The following is an 18,112-nucleotide window of genomic DNA, read 5'->3' as shown; positions in this document are numbered from 1 at the left end:
TCATCAATTTATAACTTATAAACTTTTTGAAAAGTTAATAAGGTGTAAGGTGTTTGGCAAACCATAAGTCCTTATGGGTTTTAACTTATGGGCAAGGTAAAATAAAGGGTTTTGAAAAGTTAGGAATCTCTAACTTATTAACTTAATGAGTTTGATTTACCTATTGCACCCTTCTAACCCTCAAAACCCATTACATTTCATTTAAAAAAGAGTGTCTTTTTTAGTCATTTTGGTTTTCTTTAACACACAATTAGCTAATCTAAACATTTTTTTAAAACTTCTTTTAAAAAAATCATAAGAATAAGGTCTTTTAACAATAAGTCCTTTTTCACTTAATAAGGAATCCCAAACACACCCTAAGATAAGATAGAGATCATACCGATGCCTCGTGAGTGTTTATGGACGTGATCGAGTGGGGCTGCGGAACCTTCAAGGGAACCTAAGAATACTTCCACAAATGTTTGGTTCGGTGTCAAGAGCATGAAATCTCTTAGAATTATGATAAATGAAAGTTTGATAAAATTTGAACAAAATCATAATTTAACAAACTATATAGATATAATTATCAATGCCAATTACATCAAAACTTAAACTCAAAATACCTAATCTACTTATCAAGAACATTAATGCATATTTCAAAAACAATGAACATTACAAGAGTCTGTAAAGATAAAACAAACTCGAGCTGAGTTATCAATTTTTTGTTATGAAAAATAGTTGTTTTTGATTTGTAATAGTGATGTTTTTTGAAGCTGTTTTCGAATATCTAATATCAAATTGTTGTATGTGTTATCTTGTAGCTATGCAATAAAGAAGAAATATGAGATTGAGAGAGTTCTAAGTCAAATCGTTAAGTTTTACGATGTTGTTTCAGTTTGAATCTCGTGAATGAACTATTGTTTGAGAAAAACGGGTTTAACATGGATTTTGGTTTAGCTTTTTTTGCTCTTTTTTGTGGTGCATTTTGTTTTTTTTTCTTGGTATGGATGTTTTAATCGAACACTATATATGTTGGTATGTTTTGAGTCTTTTGACCATATAATAATACTGTGTTAGAGTATTCTCAATCCATTCTTCAAGTTAAAAGTGGTTGTAAGAGTAAAAAAAATGTTACTATTCATGGTTAAATTTGAAGAAAAACGCTGTTCTCTTATATAATTTTTTAATAATTTTTGAAAGTGATTGTGAGTGAATGAGAGAAAAGACAATGATAAAAGTATAAAAAAATTTAATTGAAAATGAAAAAGAAAAGAATAGTGTTTTTAACGAGCTGTTAGGTGCTGAAACGAGCTGAAAATCGCTTAAACGAGCTGTTAGGTGCTGAAACGAGCTGAAAAATCGCTTAAACGAGCTGTTAGGTGCTGAAAAGTGCTGAAACGAACCGTAAAAATTGCTTAAACGAGCTTTGCTGTTAAAACGAACTGTAACGTGTTGAAAACGCGCTGATTCGTTGGTCCAAAAAAAAAAAACTGACCCGAAACTCGTTTTGACCCGTTCTAACCCGAATCTGTTGATCCTAACCGTTCCGACCTGTTTTGAACAATGTTTATTTTTTTTTACAATTTTTGCAATTTATTGCAATTTTTCAAATTTTTTTGCAAATTTTCGGAATTTTAAAATTATATTTCGCATTTTTACTAATTTTCGTAACCTTTTAAAGTTATTATGCAACGTAAAAAAATTGAAAAATTAAAAAAACCTAGATTACCTGTTATCTAGGTAAAATATCTAGGATTGGAACAAAAATGAAAGTTCAATGACCTGATTGGAACAAAAATGAAAGTTCAATGACCTAATTGAAACAAAAGTTTTTATCAGTGACTTGATTGAAACAACTTTAAAAGTTGGTTACTATTCTATGGAGTAATCCCCTTTTAATATACTTATAGAGATGGAGATAACGAATGAATTGAGAATGCTCTTATACACAATAGAAATTGCAACGATGGGTATGTTTGTTTTTTGTTTTTTTTTTCAAATATTATAATCTAATCTAACTATTATATTAAAGTAAAATATAGTTTTCACATGACATTTAACTAAACTACCCACATATAATTCCACCTCAACAATTTCCAAAATTATAATTTATACATTATTTAATTATAATCTTTTTTTTTGGAACGACCAACTAAGTAACGCCGAGTACTCCGTACGCGGCCCCCATTGGCTAAAGGTAGCCCGGGCCGGCCACGAGACCGGACGGACGGAGCCCCTAGCGGTCCACCAATTGAATTCTTGAATAAAACCCGACCCCCACGCCCGCCAAACGGCACGACAGTGTGGAGCCGGTAAAACCAGGTGAGATCAGGACTCGAACCCTGGCAAGCCAGGGTCATGCCTCATATCTCCCATATAAATTGGTGATAGTGAGTTTTGAACCCCATACCTTTAACTAATAAAGTGAGTGCTCTATCATTAAGTCACATTATATAATCTACATGTTTAATTTATTTAATTGCTAACAAAGTTACAAATATATCTTAAAATGTTGTATTAAATGAAGTAGAGATTAAATTAAATCTTCTTTTTTGCATTTTTATTTTTATTACCCGTGTATTACAAACTCACCTTATTTGTAAATATGTAGTTATTCAAAATAAATATATGTGGGTATATATCGCTCCTATTTTTGAAAACCCACATTCCATTCTCTCACCAACATACCAATGTGTGAATGCTCGTCTTACAAACATTAGGTCGGACTTGTGGTCAATCCAATTGAAAACCTCGCTAACGGCAGTATTGTTACTAATCATGTAAACTACAGATTCACCACAAAGGACCATTGATGGTGCTTGGTAGTTGATTCCACACTTAAAACCCATGGGCAACCTGAAAGACTTGCAAATGTATAACAAAATATAGCAAGATTGAGGTCACGTCAAACTTTAAAGTTAAATGCATAGTCATGTAAAATTACTATGTACAGCTCTTAAACTGAATATACAATGTATTATAATCTAAATAAAGCAGTAGTGTCTTCATTAAAAAAACATAAATGAAAACGACATGACCAGTGACGGAACTAGAAGTTTAAAGTTGAAGGGTCAGAATAAAAATGTTTTATATTCGTTGTTGTACACCAATAATTCATTTACACAAGGTCGGGTTACTAATAACTTCATCATTTAACCTTTTAAACTCGGTTATGTTAGTGTTAAGTAAATAATACATGGTAACTTAGTTAAATAAGTGAATAATATTAAATCAAACTAATTAAACCAATTTCATATATAAATGATATATTTAAATATAAACGTTAAATTAAAAGAAATAATGATACTTTTAACTCTGTAACAATATTCAATAAATAGAATAATTAAAAAAGGGGTTTAAAAGTTGAAACAATTTGTGAAAAGGAACAGCAAATAAAAAGAGAAAAAAATATAAGAAAATCTTACCTTGGGCATGGAGCCTATTAATGAAACTGCATTTAGAAAACAACGCCTATATACCTAAAACTATTAAATATTCATATTCTATTAAACCACATCTTCATCGTCCTCATTTTGCTTCTGTAATTTGCACAAATAATCAGCGCTGGTAAGCCGGAAAATTCTTAAAATTACAATCTTACTATATTCTTTCAGATGTATTTACTCTTAAGAAGATAATATATAGGGTCAAAACGCAAAAAAAGGCTTCTCACGTCGAGTACACCAGTTAACACATACAGTGGCCGGCCGGAGGGTCAATGGACCCCCGGACCCTCCTGTAGTTCCGTCCCTGGACATGACCAAATACAAACGAAAATCGATGGTTTGGTCAACCAAGTGTATAGATTTTCATTATTACTTTTGAATACTAAGTAATTTATAAAAGTTTAACAGGTAGAGCATGTCAAATATTATAGCTCAAATGTGTATTAATCATTTAAATAGTAGCTAAAAACAAAAATTATATCTAAACTCATTAAGATATAAAAGTGCCCAGAATTTTCAAATCTAAATCCGAAAGCAAAACCAAACTTAAGAAATAAATACCGGACCCTTTTAAAACTTCATAATTTCTGGTTTTGGTTTGATTTGGTTTGATTTGTTTTGAGCTGAAAACCTAAAACCAACCCATACATATTGCTAAAACAAAGTATACTTTTTAATTCATCAATGAAAATTTTCTTTACAACAGATGAAAGGTTACCAGTCAATAAACTGAAATATATATGGGAAAAGTAAATATAGGGTTGCTAAGTACCTAACCTTACATGCAAAACCATCAAGACAACTAGTTTTGATGAAAAGTTTCTAAAGATACCGTTTCTTTTTCTTTTGTGATTCTCTTTCTTCTTCCTTGAATTTAGTAAATTTAGAAAAAAAAACCATGATTCGTACTTTACATGGGTATTATTGTCATTTGTTAAGCAAAAAAAGTAATCATTTAATCTACTTTGACCTTTGTGTTTTTTAAAAATAACCCTTTTAATAAGACAGATGAAGTATATTTTAATCGTCTTCATCTTATGCTTTCACCTACAATGATAAATTATAAGTTGGGGGGGTTTTCTCTAAATTTACTAAATGCAAGGAAGAAGAAAGAGAATCAAGAAAGGAATAAAAACGGTATTTTCAGAAACTTTTCATCAAAACTACGTAGTTTTGATGGGTTCACGTGTAAGGTTAATTAACAGCCTCAAATTTACGTTTTCTATGTATATGAGAAAATCAAAATGAAAACATCTATCCCATAAAACAAATACAAGAAAAAAAACAACAAAAAAGAAATGAAAACTCCATTTATATTTTATATACAAAAAATAATAAAAAAAATATCTCTTTCATATTAAAAAATAATTAAAATAGATGTTTATGAGAATTGTATAAATATTTGTGTCTTGAGTCTTTTACTTTAAGTTGTTACCGCCTACCCTATATGCAAACACTACATACATATAATTTTTGTGATCATCATGAATATCATCTTATATACCAAACCCTATATCATGTTATTATCATGACTGCCTGGCTATACTTTTAAAATTAAAATTATCTTTAGAGTGACATAACTTGTGTCCTTCATATATCATGTTATTATCATGACTGCCTATATTTTTAATTTAAATTACCTTTAGAGTAACTAACTTTTGTCCTTCATGCTATTCAAAATAACGAAATGGATTCTTAAAAGTAATTACTTTCAGCAAGTGTTATTTATATGCAAAGTGTAACATTTATCCATTTCGGATCTATGTTTTATGTGCAATACTTGTTGAGATAAATTGAATTTTATAATTTTCATATTATCCCTACTAACAATTTTACTAGTTACCATCCCAACTTTCTGTTATGTTAATAATAACAATTCCAATCTAACAGAACATTAACTGTTTACTTTTTATGATGTAGCATGTCTTATCTTTTTTATTTTGATATACAGAGTTTGCATATATAAAATAGGTGGGTGCAAGGTTAGAACCCAAGACCCTACAAGTATACATATCTAACCATGATCCAAGGCGTCAACTTAATTATAGGCTTTTGTTGAAGTGTTAAATAATGTATGAAAAAAACCTCATTTAAAAATGAATAGGGTAGAAGAAGGTTGTAGGGTTGTCGACGAAAAATCTGGGATTTTGGATGGTGTTGTCCTTGTCGTTCAACCTGCAACGTTCGTACCATCTTGTTCAAAAGATGCTTCACTTTAACCGTTTCCGAACATGGGTTCTTGTTTCCTTGCTATCAAATTTAGCATACATTTAGTTAATTATTTAATATCAACTGTAACGTTATGTCTCCTTCCGTTTTGGGGGATTTTGGGTGGTCTTGTCCTTGTCGCTCAACCTGCAACGTTCGTACCAACTTGTTTAAAAGATGCTTCACTTTAACCGTTTTCGGACATGGTTTCTTGTTTCCTTGCTATCAAATTTAACTTTTATTTATTTATATAACTAGGATTTAGGACCCCGTTCTTCGCAACGGGACCATTAAACCGAACAAAAAAACATGCGTAAAATGTTAAACAACAAAAGTGTTGTGAGTCGATGTGAAATTAACACGTATCGGGTTACGACATCGAAAGTAAACAAAAGAATAAACTTGTCAATGCCAAAATACAACAAACTATCATATATAGAAAAAAACCCGGTACGTTATAGTTGCGATCGATGCAAATTCGATTAGTATCGGCAGTACCAACAGAAATTGGTAAGCATGAATTAGTAAGCCAAAAAATCAAATTTTTAAAGGAGTGGTATCAAACGTCGAAACGAAAATATAAAAACATGTGATAATTGGATAATTTTAAATTTTAAAAAAAGTTTCGGTCATTTTAAAGACCAACCATACAAATATAAAAAGCAAAGTTTAAGAAAATTTTTACCGACAAATTAGACATATAAATCCGACACTTGCCAATGTTTGAGGTTTGTTAAATATACTTAATTTTTTAAAGTAAAAAAAAAGAAAAAAAAAGAGGAATAGTAAATTGAATAGTACAAATGTGAGGGGGAAGAAATCCCCATTTTAATATATACTAGACGGGTACCAGTGCCATGTAGCGGGAAACACAGACCTTAGTAATCATGTAATATATTTATGGGTGTTTATTGTTTTATTTGAAATCGTGAAACCTTTGTTGATATATTTGGATTAATCATTCTTATTTTAAACTCAAATTGTAATCAAAGTACAAATCATGTAACATCCTAAAATTTATAATGTTGAATAAGGAAAGTTACGTTTAGTGATTTCGCGTTATTAATTAATTAATATCGAGTAAAGAACGGATCATGGATTTAGATTAATTGAGATGGGTTAAATGAGAATGGGCTTTAGGTTCATGGGCTTTAAGGGATATAAATATCCCCTAAACTAACCTAAAATCCAAAACCCTCATTTCATTTCCATCATAATCTCTACACACCCAAAACACACACGACCCGAACCAAGATCCAAAGGCGAGGACCCGAGCTTGTTGGTGCTAGATCGTCGTGACGAACCAAAGCAACAAGACCAGCTCGTGTTCGTGGTTCGACTCATTTACGGTAAGTTTATATCGAGAATTTGTTCGTTTAGGTTTGGATTAGTATAGAAATGATAGATCTGTGTTTGTATGGTAAAAACGAATCCAACAAAGCTAAACTTACTGAAAATGGTTATGATTTGATGGGTTAATCGATTGATAAAAACAACCCGTAACCTATATGCCTAAATCGCACCCTTTAAACATCGATGTTAGGTCGATTTGATGGTTGGGGTTTGTAGGCGCTGGTCAGACGATTCCATGGATACCTAAATCGAGTTATTTGGTTAAGAAACGAAGGATTTAAGAGCGAACAGTACCTGTAGCTGATGAACTTCGCCTGCAAGCTAAGTTCGCCTGATGAACTTCGCCTGCAAAGCTAAGTTCGCCTGATGACAACTTCGCCTAAAGCTAAGTTCGCCTGATGATAACTTCTCCTAAAGCATAGTTCGCCTAAGGTTTAACTTCGCCTAAAGCTAAGTTCGCCTAAGGTTTAACTTCGCCTAAAGTCAAGTTCGATTAGAAAATAGATTAAAAACGATAAGTAAAAGTAAGCTAATACTAGGCCACCAGATTAGATCAGGCGAGTATTGATACGTGTAACTTATGCAGTCAGCCGAACTCAGTTAAAGAAGGGATTTACAACTATCGGAGGAAGAAGCAGAGTTCAGGTGAGTTTCTAGCCCCATTTCCTTGTTATGTTTTCGGGGCTGTGTGCATACTCGATGTGAAGTGTGAATACACTTACCTTAAGTGGTAAGTGTATGCTATAGATGTTATACGAGGTATATATTTTATAATGCTTGTCGGTACGTGAACGATCTTCGGATATTGCACGTATCGCCAAGGATAGTAAATTCCAAGTGGTTGATAGTGTGTATGAATGTTATGATGTGACTTGTTTATTACGTAAATACTGAACTGATATGAAGTGTGATATAGGCAGGTGGAGGTAGAGTGTGTTAGAAGTGGCAAGAGTCTAGTAAGGGTGTTAGTGGCATAACGTGAGCGCGTGATAGGGAAAAGCCTGTACGTGCCATCGTTATTATGTGTGTATGATTGTTGATGTGACTTGCTTATTATGTAAATGATATGAAGCGTGTTGTAGACAAGTAGAGGTAGAGCGTGTTAGAAGTGGCAAGAGTTTAGTAAGAGTGTTAGTGGCATAACGATAGTACGTGGTAGGGTAAGCCTATACGTGCCTTCGTTATTAAAGTGGCAAAGTGGCATAACGTTTTACGTTATTAAAGTGGCAAAGTGGCATAACGTTTTACGTTATTAAAGTGGCAAAACGTTATACGTTATTAAAGTGGCAAAGTGGCATAACGTTATACGTTATTAAAGTGGCAAGGTGGTAGGTGTAAATAAGAGGCTAAGTGGTAAGGTAAGCAGGTTAGATGGTGGACTACGTGTCTTCGGATACGTATATGATGCATGTAGTGGTTGTATGATAAGTTGCTTGATTAACTAGAACTCACTCAGCGTAGCTGACTTTTAGTATGCACGCAGGTGAGAAGAATGAGACAGCTAGCTTGAGCGGGCACATGGTGGGCGAATAGAAGACTGCATCTGAAGACTCAAGATGTTTTAATGTAATTGACGTTTATTTTGAAAGACAAGAATGTTTAATTAAGGCAAGTTTTGGATCGCTGTAACGTTTTATGAAAGTTTTTATATTCCGCGAAAGTTTTAATGAACTCTGATTTGTAAGAACTGTGTTTATGAGTAAATCCGACGCTAAAGTAAGGCTACCGGGTTCGGGGCCTTACAAATCAAATCGTTGATAATGATTCTGTTTGGTTGGTTTCAATTTTCAACATTCCGGTTTCGATTTTTGACGACAAAATACCATTACTAATGATTTGGCTCACGGTTTAATTCAAAACGATCAAAATTGAACCACAAAAAATGTCATTTTTATAACTTATACAAACTATGGCAATACCATACTCAAATTGAAGAGGATAAAACACTGAGTTTTATAGTGCAATTTAAAAGACAATATTATCATACGGAAAAGTTATGAGCGTTTGAAAATCGTGAGGGAAGTTGGGTTAAAAGTGAAATTAAAAAGAGTAAATAGGAAAAATATAGAGATTAACTTTGTAAGTATTCTCTAAATTATAAAAACTTGAATAAAATTGAAGGACTAAGATTGTAACTATCATAGAGAAAGATGTAAAATACGTGATATTTAAGTGTTCAATTACCAATTTGTTCCTCTTTATAATTGTAGCATGTGCTTAAGCAATTGTAAACCCTTAAAATCTAGTGTCTTAATTGTCATTGTTTGATGTATTATATATAGTATAGATATAAATAATAATTTCAACTAAAATATTTTTAACATTTATCTTCATCTTCCCTTTTATATTATGTGCGGCCACCTTTTAAATTATAAAACCTGATTTACATAACACATTATCACATACCTCTTATTTTTCAACTATTCCGCAAACTTTTAACCAAAGTCTCGAAGATTCTAGTCCATGGAAGATATTTGGAGAAAGGCATAAATATCCAAGATATTATTCATAAAATGTTCACAATTCTTTAGATGAACCTAGAGAATTCCATGAAATAATCATGTGTAGAAATCTCTAGATGGCTTTGTAAACTAGTATAAAAAGAGGTGTTGCCCTTTATGCAACTCACTTCAAAATCTTATAATCTCTCCTAAAGTATTCAGAGTACTTTCTTTTCTACAATCTTCTGTTCTTAACGTCTCTCTTTTGCTGCTTAAAAGGCTTATCTTAACAAGTGTCTAAATGCCGCAAGAGAGTGAAATCTAATAGTCTGTGTGCCGCAAAATAAGTTTTAACTAATGCTGTTAGCACACACGTAGGAACACAATTAGTTCACAGCTTAAACAGAGTCATAGACCATACATCCATGTATATTTTCTAAACCTTCTTGTTACTAAACAAACTATATCTAAATGATCCGTTAATGTTTTGTTAAACATGAGTTTTGTTTTAAAAGATACAAGAACAAACTAATATTGGATTATGATAACTCAACCAACCCATGGCTATACAACACACAAACTTATCATTGTTTTAAATTGTGGGTGTACATACGGGAGTATATGAAATATGTATGTACATATACGGCCGTGTATGTTCTTATACGGGCGTATATGTATGTCCATATACAGCCGTGTAAGTGTGTATATATATAGTTTGTGTTAAAATTTCTCTCTTCTATATTTTCTTCTTCTTCTTCATACATGTTTATCGTTCCTTGAACGTTTGCATAGTATCAGAGCATGGTTTATAGTCATGCTCTTCGTTTTTCATCGATTTTATTCTCATAATTTTGATCTTTTGTCATGAAGTCTTGTTTGTGTGGTCACTATTTGATCAATTTCTTCAGTTCTCATTAGTTTTCTTCCTAATTTTTAGGTTTTCTGATATGTTCCATTAGTTCGTGTTCGTTCGTATTCTAATATGTGTGTTCGTTCGTGTAATGATATGTTCTCTCAGCTAAGAATAAGCTTTGCTTCGTTAATAACACGTTGGTCATGCCAAGTGATGAGCAACAGATGGCTTTTTGGAAAAGATGCAACGATATGGTTATCTCGTGGATTCTCAATACTCTTACACGAGATATAAGCGGCAACGTGTTGTATGTTGAGACTGCCAAAGCTTTATGAAACGAACTCAATGCTCGTTATGGTCAGGCAATCGAGGCAAAATTTTATCAGTTGCAATATAATCTTTGTCAAATCACCCAAGGAAACAATGACATTCCTACTTAATTTGCAAAAATGAAGTCTAACTGGGATGAGTTAAATGCAACTAATACTCTACCCTCATGCACTTGTGGGGCACCACATGCGTTTGCTAAAAGATATGCTATCTCGTAGAGCTGCGAGGCAAGCTGCTGAAGCTACTTCTGCTCTGGCTCCGGCTCCGGCGGTTGATGCTGAAGCTCCGACGATTGTTGCTGAAGCTGCTCCGGCGCTAACTGCTGATGTTAATGCTAATCCAGTGGGAATGTGAATGATCTCTAGATATGGATGCTTTGATTTGCAATGCGTACGTTAATTGATTCGTAGGTTTATACAGTTTGATTTATTACTGCGTTATATGATTGATCGATTTATACATCTAGCTTGATTGATTACTGCGTTTTATGATTCATCAATTTCATAACAACTTAATTGATTACTTATTACGTTAATTGAATCGCTAATTTATATCTATTGATGATGATGATGATGATGATGAATTGATGATGATGATGAATAATTTATGATTATGATGATGATCTTTTGCCATATTTTGAAATTAATTAGGTGATCTTGTTTGTTTATTATGTTAACAGGCCAGCATTAATTCAACTAATTTTCCCAAAATAATAAAATTATCTAGATCTATTATTGATCCAATTAAGTCGAAGAAGATGAGTCAAATGTTTGCTTCTCTAAATTAGTTTCTAGAATTATGAATATTTGGCTATTTCGACCATAACCGCCAACCGTCCCTCTATTCCTCGCGATCATTCTCCACTCAAATCAATATTAATCTCAACTCAACCACAACTAGCTAGTTGAACGACTCGTCTACATCGATACTTCCGTGATTTCAAAAGGGATAAATTGCATAACAAAGACAATCAACATGGAGTTTGGATATAGAAACCTTCGATTAAAGGCCCCGCCCCCCAATGTGTCTAGCTCTCTGGCCGTGATGTTTTTGAAACACAAATTATAAAGAGTTGGACAAGCCGGTTCCAAGGTAAAAACCGGTTCGGGTTGAGTTGGTTGATATAATGATATGGTTCTTGATTAATTCAACAAGAAAATAGAAAAGAAGCTATATATATATATATATAGGATTGATTTCTTTTGAGAACCACTTTGAGTTTTAAGAACTCGAAAGAACTCAACGTAACAATTTTGTTTTTGATTTTTTTTACACATGTGTAATACGTAAGTGTAAGTGATGTACAAAAAATTACGGTATTTTTTACACACAGAATCGACTTTTTACACATGTGTAACTAACGTTCAAACTTGTGTAATTATCAAAAATACTTATTCTCTCTCTTGCTTCATTTTTTAATTAAATTTAATCTCGGCCACATATTTCATATCATTTAATTAAATGTGTGGTTCAAATTTGAGTTTTTAAAGTTCTTAAAACTCACCATGGTTCTTAAAATAACCCTCCCCTATATATATATATAGTAGATAGAAATTATGATTCTTATAACTCATTTCATTGGTATCCCTTAGACTCATAACTTAAGTCATTTATACACAAAACAAAAAGAAACCAACATACATTAGACCACAAGCCACTAATTCACTACACAAACTAGGAATTAGTACTCCACAGACACAAATAAGGCTAGATGTATGCAATCATGGAGTTTAATTAAGTCAACATATTGTGAGCAAGAGTCCCACGTACGAGCCCATGATGTGGCACACATGCATCACTCGTTTGGTCCAGCCAACAAAAGGTTAAAACCGGGTTGAGTGCAAGCTGGTTCGCTTTGAAACCGGGTTCTTGATCGGTGGTTCTGGTTTTATCAGTTTGGTTGGGTTTAACCGAGTGGAGATGATTATAAGCCGGACCTGAACATACGGTTTCAAACGGTTAAAAAAATGTACGTCTTTTATAATACATAATTAATAACGTTATCGAATTATTAGAGTTAGACCATGTGTAGTCAAAACCAATTTTACCAATAAAAACTTGATTAAAATTATACTTCGTCATGGTGGAGGGATTATATCAGGAAAAAAAAGAGTGATCGAGTCTAGCTAGTTGTAAGATATCAGATGAAACCGTCGCCCGAATTCAGATATATACAATTTCTTGTGTGAACGTGTGGTCCCCATGGTTCTCTACTTAAAGTTCGTATGTGTTGAACATGTTTCGTAAAAAAGTCCACCGAATGCATAATCAACTTTATTAGACTATCGGGTGTGGTCTACGATTTGCCGATGTAGAAGATTATGTGGCAGGCGGTGCCAGCGGTGTTCACCACCCCTCTCAAATCGGTGCTTCTGGCGATGAATTATTGTTGGAGAAATCACCGCTAAAGTTGCCGCTAAATTTGACTAATTCTAATACTAAAATACTATTATTTACTCGGTTGTGTTTGAGGCTGTGAGCAAGTATGTTTGATCAATTCCATAAAAGAAGAAAACTATTCTTTATTTACTATTACCATTTCTCAACTGTTAGTTTTAACCCAAAAAAATAAAAGAAAATAATAACTTATTAAATCATATATATAAATAAACCCTTCTTGTTTATTTTATGCGTATCAAAAAATTACAAATCTCTCAATTCAAACCTTTAATTCAATTTTGTTATGGATTTTTCATCTGATGACGAGTCGAGTTCAGTCGTTTCGTTTTTTGTTCACACGATTGTGTTTGTTGTAGCTTCTATAGTAACCGACAAGGAAAAAAAATCGACACAGAAATCAAGAGAGCTGCTTTGAACAGAGACCGTGAAGCTAACATCGACGTCATGAACAAAAAAAACGTAAACGAGCATTGGAGGCGTTGCAAGCCCAAATCGCCAACAAATATATATGTTTAATTGTGTTTTTTTTCTTTTATTTTAGGTTTTAAATTAAGTAATTTTATTTGATGAATGTAACTTTATTTGTATTTAAGTTTTAATTTTAGTTGTATTAAATTAATTATTGTTCTACTACATTAATTTAGTTATATAAATATTAAATTAATTTAGTTATTTTAAATTTAGTTATTTAGTTATATAAATGTTAATATAATTTTAGTTATCTTATCTGAAGAAGAAAAGTGGTGAATTGGTGACCATATCCATGATTTTGTGGAAATAGTAGAGTAGAGTGGAGTATTATGTGGCTCTGGTATCCATACCAATTAGCCTTAAAGAATTATGAAAACTCCATAACACATTTTAACTTATTATATAAATAATAAGACGGTCTCCCACGTTCATTACGGTACCGAAACTAAAAAAAATGACATTTGGTCGGGTTTCGTTACGACACCGCACGTAAAAAATTGCGATGATTCTACACGAATTCGGCCGGTTACGCTTAACAACACAACCATCTAGCGCACGTCAAAGTTAATATTGAAAACCATTCTATCATATATAAAAACATAATAACACACTTAAAAAAAGAAGAAAGTAAAACCAATGTTTGCAACCATCATCAATGTAACCCTAACCCATTTTTTGGGATGATTAAGAGATTCGAACAAGTGCTACAAACCAGCACAAGCATCCACCTCAATCTAAATAACCATCCAGCCAACATGTAATTGCTCAAATATAAAACAATTATTATATACCTGTGTTTTTTTTTACATTCTACATTCTAAATACTGTATTGCGTATACGCATTTACACACGCTTTTTGATGTTAAACTGATTATCAAGTTGCGTGTACGCATTATATTGCGTATACACATGTTCATTCTTTTTTATTTGCACCTCTTATTTTAATACAACTATGAGTGTTTTTTAATTTCCAAATTGTATAATGTAATGTGAACATCTATCCTTACTATGTTTTCGTGTTACGTGTGTGCATCCCAAATTGGTCCATGTCTATCCTTTTTTCATATTACACGTGTGCATCACACATTGGTACCTGTATATATCATTGTTATGTTTTCATATTACACGTGTGCATCACACTTTCTATATATATTGTACCAGTCACACATTCTATTTACATGTCGAACATCATCGTATACGTTGCACATTCCCTATGCATTTTTACACACATTCAACTAACACAAACAATTGCATCCACACCATTCAAATGTTCCATTAACTTGCAAATATCAAAACAAACAAAACAACCAAGACACATGTTTACAACCATACCATCCAACCATCTAATTCAATTACATGTGTCAAAACAAAACAAAATAAGCATGCATAAACTACATGACACCATATGTTTTTATACGATTACCATTTATTTCATTCTTAACTACCAAGTATCAACATTTATCCATCAACCCTCCTTAAAACGAACCTTTTTAACCACAACCTGCTTTGGTTATTTGCTTTCCATTCCCTAGCATCCACCAACATGCCATCCCTTACATTGTTTACTCCCGAAAGCAACATGCGAGCTATGTACTTCATCCTAAGAATATCTGCTCTACCTTTCTGTCTTCTTCCACGCTGAAGTCACATTCTACACGATCTCCTCCTCTATAGCACTCCATGTGTCGCATCGCGAATACAGCACAATCTGTTATGTTGCTTGATGTTTTCCATGGTAACTCCACTCTTGTTGCCAACCATGTACGCATAATCTCTTTAGCCTTTGGGTGTCCAAACAATGTCAGGTACCTGCCGAATATGTCAATCTGTGTAAACGAAAAAAAAATATCATTATAACAAACGTGTATGACAACAGTATATATTTATAATGTAATACATGTTCAACTTGTTAACATACTACGCATGTGTATCACCGACTGCCTACTTGTATTCATCGCTAATAATATTTTTATACTGTGCCTTGACTTACCACTTTGTACGGTGTGCTTTTGTTCGCGTAATCTTTGCTGGTTCTAACTCCATACACGGTCTTCACCATGTTGTCGAAAACATAAACACCAGTTTGCCTCATGTCGAAAGCGATTACGTAAAAGTGATTTTTTTTAAAAATTGGAAACAACACCGCATCATACTCTCTTAAACCCATCTTGCTTTCATCCTTATTTAGCACAGACAACAAGTTTGTTTTAAATGCTTTTACTCTTTCTTCATGTGTTGATTTTCTTTTTGTAAGCATCCATCCAATCTTGCACATTTAATTAATGCCACTTCAACATTAGTTTATATAAGCGTTATTCAAATTATTCTAAGGCTATATATACATCAATACTTACATAATGTTTCATGAACCGTACACATACACGCTACTACCATATTAACGTGTTACATATATGCATTAATATGTGTGCATATTGCTACATACACGTACTACTATGTTTTCATATGTAATTACAAACATAATACGTGTATAAAAAATTAATAAAACATTTTTACCTAAATGTTTTATCAGCAATCTCGTCTTCTTCCTTCTCCGAAAGTTTTGTAGATTTCAACCTTGTGCTCTTTCTTTCCTTATTCTTTTTAAACTCTACCAGTCCTCTTAGGTACCGACAAACCATCATTTCTTCATCACTCATTACCTGTTCTATGTCAACCGGTTGGTACGACCCTATACCCATGTTTTCATTAGCATTCGTGTCGTTATCCATGCCACCTGATTCCTGGGAGCTAAACCGAGACTGAAACTCGGTTTTTCATAATCGACTTCTTTTGTTTTATCTATGATATTCTTTATCACGTCATCCAGCTTCAAACCACCCTCATCCTCTTCAGCCTCGACTTCAATCTTCTCACCATCAACGTTCACATTGTCTTCCTCGACGTTTACAACATCTCTGTATAAATTTTTATACCTGTCAACAAAAGTCTTTATCTCACTAATTGTTGGAAAAGCCGAACGTGCTTCACGCAGAGCTCCTTCGATTATATTTTTGTTTTTGATGGCAGATTCGAATAGCGTATCAAGCTTGGTCACATGTCTCTGTTAATAAAAAAGCACATCATAAGTTATTAATGCTAACAATCCCATTATACTAAATATATACACGTGTGATGGTTGTAACTCGTACCGTCAGATCATTCGGGCTATACAGATTTGCAAACGTTTTAGACTCTGTTTCGTCCTCGCTTTCATCTCCATCCACACCCAAATACATGTCTCTAATCTCACCTTGTCCAAAACCTCCATGTTTCTTTTCTAACCTTTCCTTTTTTTTTTTCAGATTTGCCATGCTCCAAAATTTTATCGGGCTCATGCTACGTTCCACATTAAACCCGGGAGATGCGACTCTATCCACATAGGTTAACTGCCAATTTTTTTAAAAACGTTAGATACATGCACGTTTAATAATGCTAAAAAATTTACAACATTTATTTAATGATATTCGTACCACGAGTATCGTCAGCGGGCCAGTGAATATTGATTTCAGATCGCATCTTCTCCAACCAGACTTGCATTTTTTCATTGAATCGACGATGAAAGAGCACCAATCAATATCACATATGTTTGTGTCGTCTCTTATGTGATGAATTCAAGCTTGCACTTCCCCGTATGTTGAATCTCACCCATCGCGCTAAGGAACATTGCCAAAAAGTCAAGCTTGAACATCATTCCACTGTCATCACGATTATCTTCAATCTTTGCAGCAATCTCGGTTGGTGTGAGATATGTTCCCGGATACCTCTTTTTCCAAGTTTTTTGTATTCCTACAAACTTCTGGGTACACTCAGTCGACGATAACTGTATACCGCTGTTTGGTATCCCGAGCAGTTGGTGGATTGTGTCGTTGTCTATTTTGAGCTTATTGGCACCCAAATCAATCTCCATATTAGCCGCGTTGAACTTATCAACCACGAAATGCCCTAACCCAGCCGATATACCGTCTACTTTAAATTGTAGCATTTTCCCAAACCCTATGCTTCGAACGGCGGCCTGTTGTGTCCTTGAGAGCTTTTCGATGCATGAAAATAGCTGTTTTGGTGACGAGAGAGTCCTTAACCCACCTCCTTCATACTTTTTTGCCACTATTTTCTTTCCCTTTGCAGTTTTCTTTCTACCTATTAAAACACAAGTAACACGTATGTTTAATACACTAATAACGCATATATGTATACATATCTAAAACACATGTCATACATGATTATGGCCTACATCTAACATGTCGTAATATGCACGCGCTTTCGTACACGTAATACAACGAGTACGCTTAAACGTGAAATACAACAGTAGTACGCATGTGCATTTCTTAATGTAATGCGTATACGTATTGCAATAATGATGTGTACAACACATATGCACTGCATACACGCAATACGTTATATCTGCATCAACATTTAATACACACATATACGCGTAAATGTCTAACACATCGGTAGTGCGTATTTGTTACACGCCTAAACGTATAAGACACATTAAATCATGTAATGCATATACGTATTGCACTAACGATACAAATAATGCGTAATCAATGCATACGCGCACTACATGAAGTCTACACTAATGTTTAATACACCATATCCGCGTAAATGCTCGACTCATCTGTAATGAGTAT

General features: G+C 33.4%; 1 long non-coding RNA gene across 1 annotated transcript; it reads right to left on the bottom strand.

Annotated features, from left to right (window-relative positions):
• Positions 1–16,764: 16,764 nt before the first annotated feature.
• On the bottom strand, positions 16,765–17,070 carry LOC143553785 (uncharacterized). The gene is made up of 2 exons (XR_013138898.1): positions 16,952–17,070; positions 16,765–16,867 (listed from the first exon to the last, which is right to left on the bottom strand). It is a non-coding gene; the product is annotated as an uncharacterized LOC143553785 (long non-coding RNA).
• Between the last annotated feature and the right edge of the window lie 1,042 nt (positions 17,071–18,112).

This window comes from Bidens hawaiensis, unplaced genomic scaffold, assembly GCF_021521415.1.
Source record: "Bidens hawaiensis isolate Kalapana, Puna unplaced genomic scaffold, B.hawaiensis_p1.1 tig00017358_1, whole genome shotgun sequence".
NCBI classification, from domain to species: domain Eukaryota; kingdom Viridiplantae; phylum Streptophyta; class Magnoliopsida; order Asterales; family Asteraceae; genus Bidens; species Bidens hawaiensis.
This window is presented reverse-complemented; position numbering and strand designations above follow the sequence as displayed.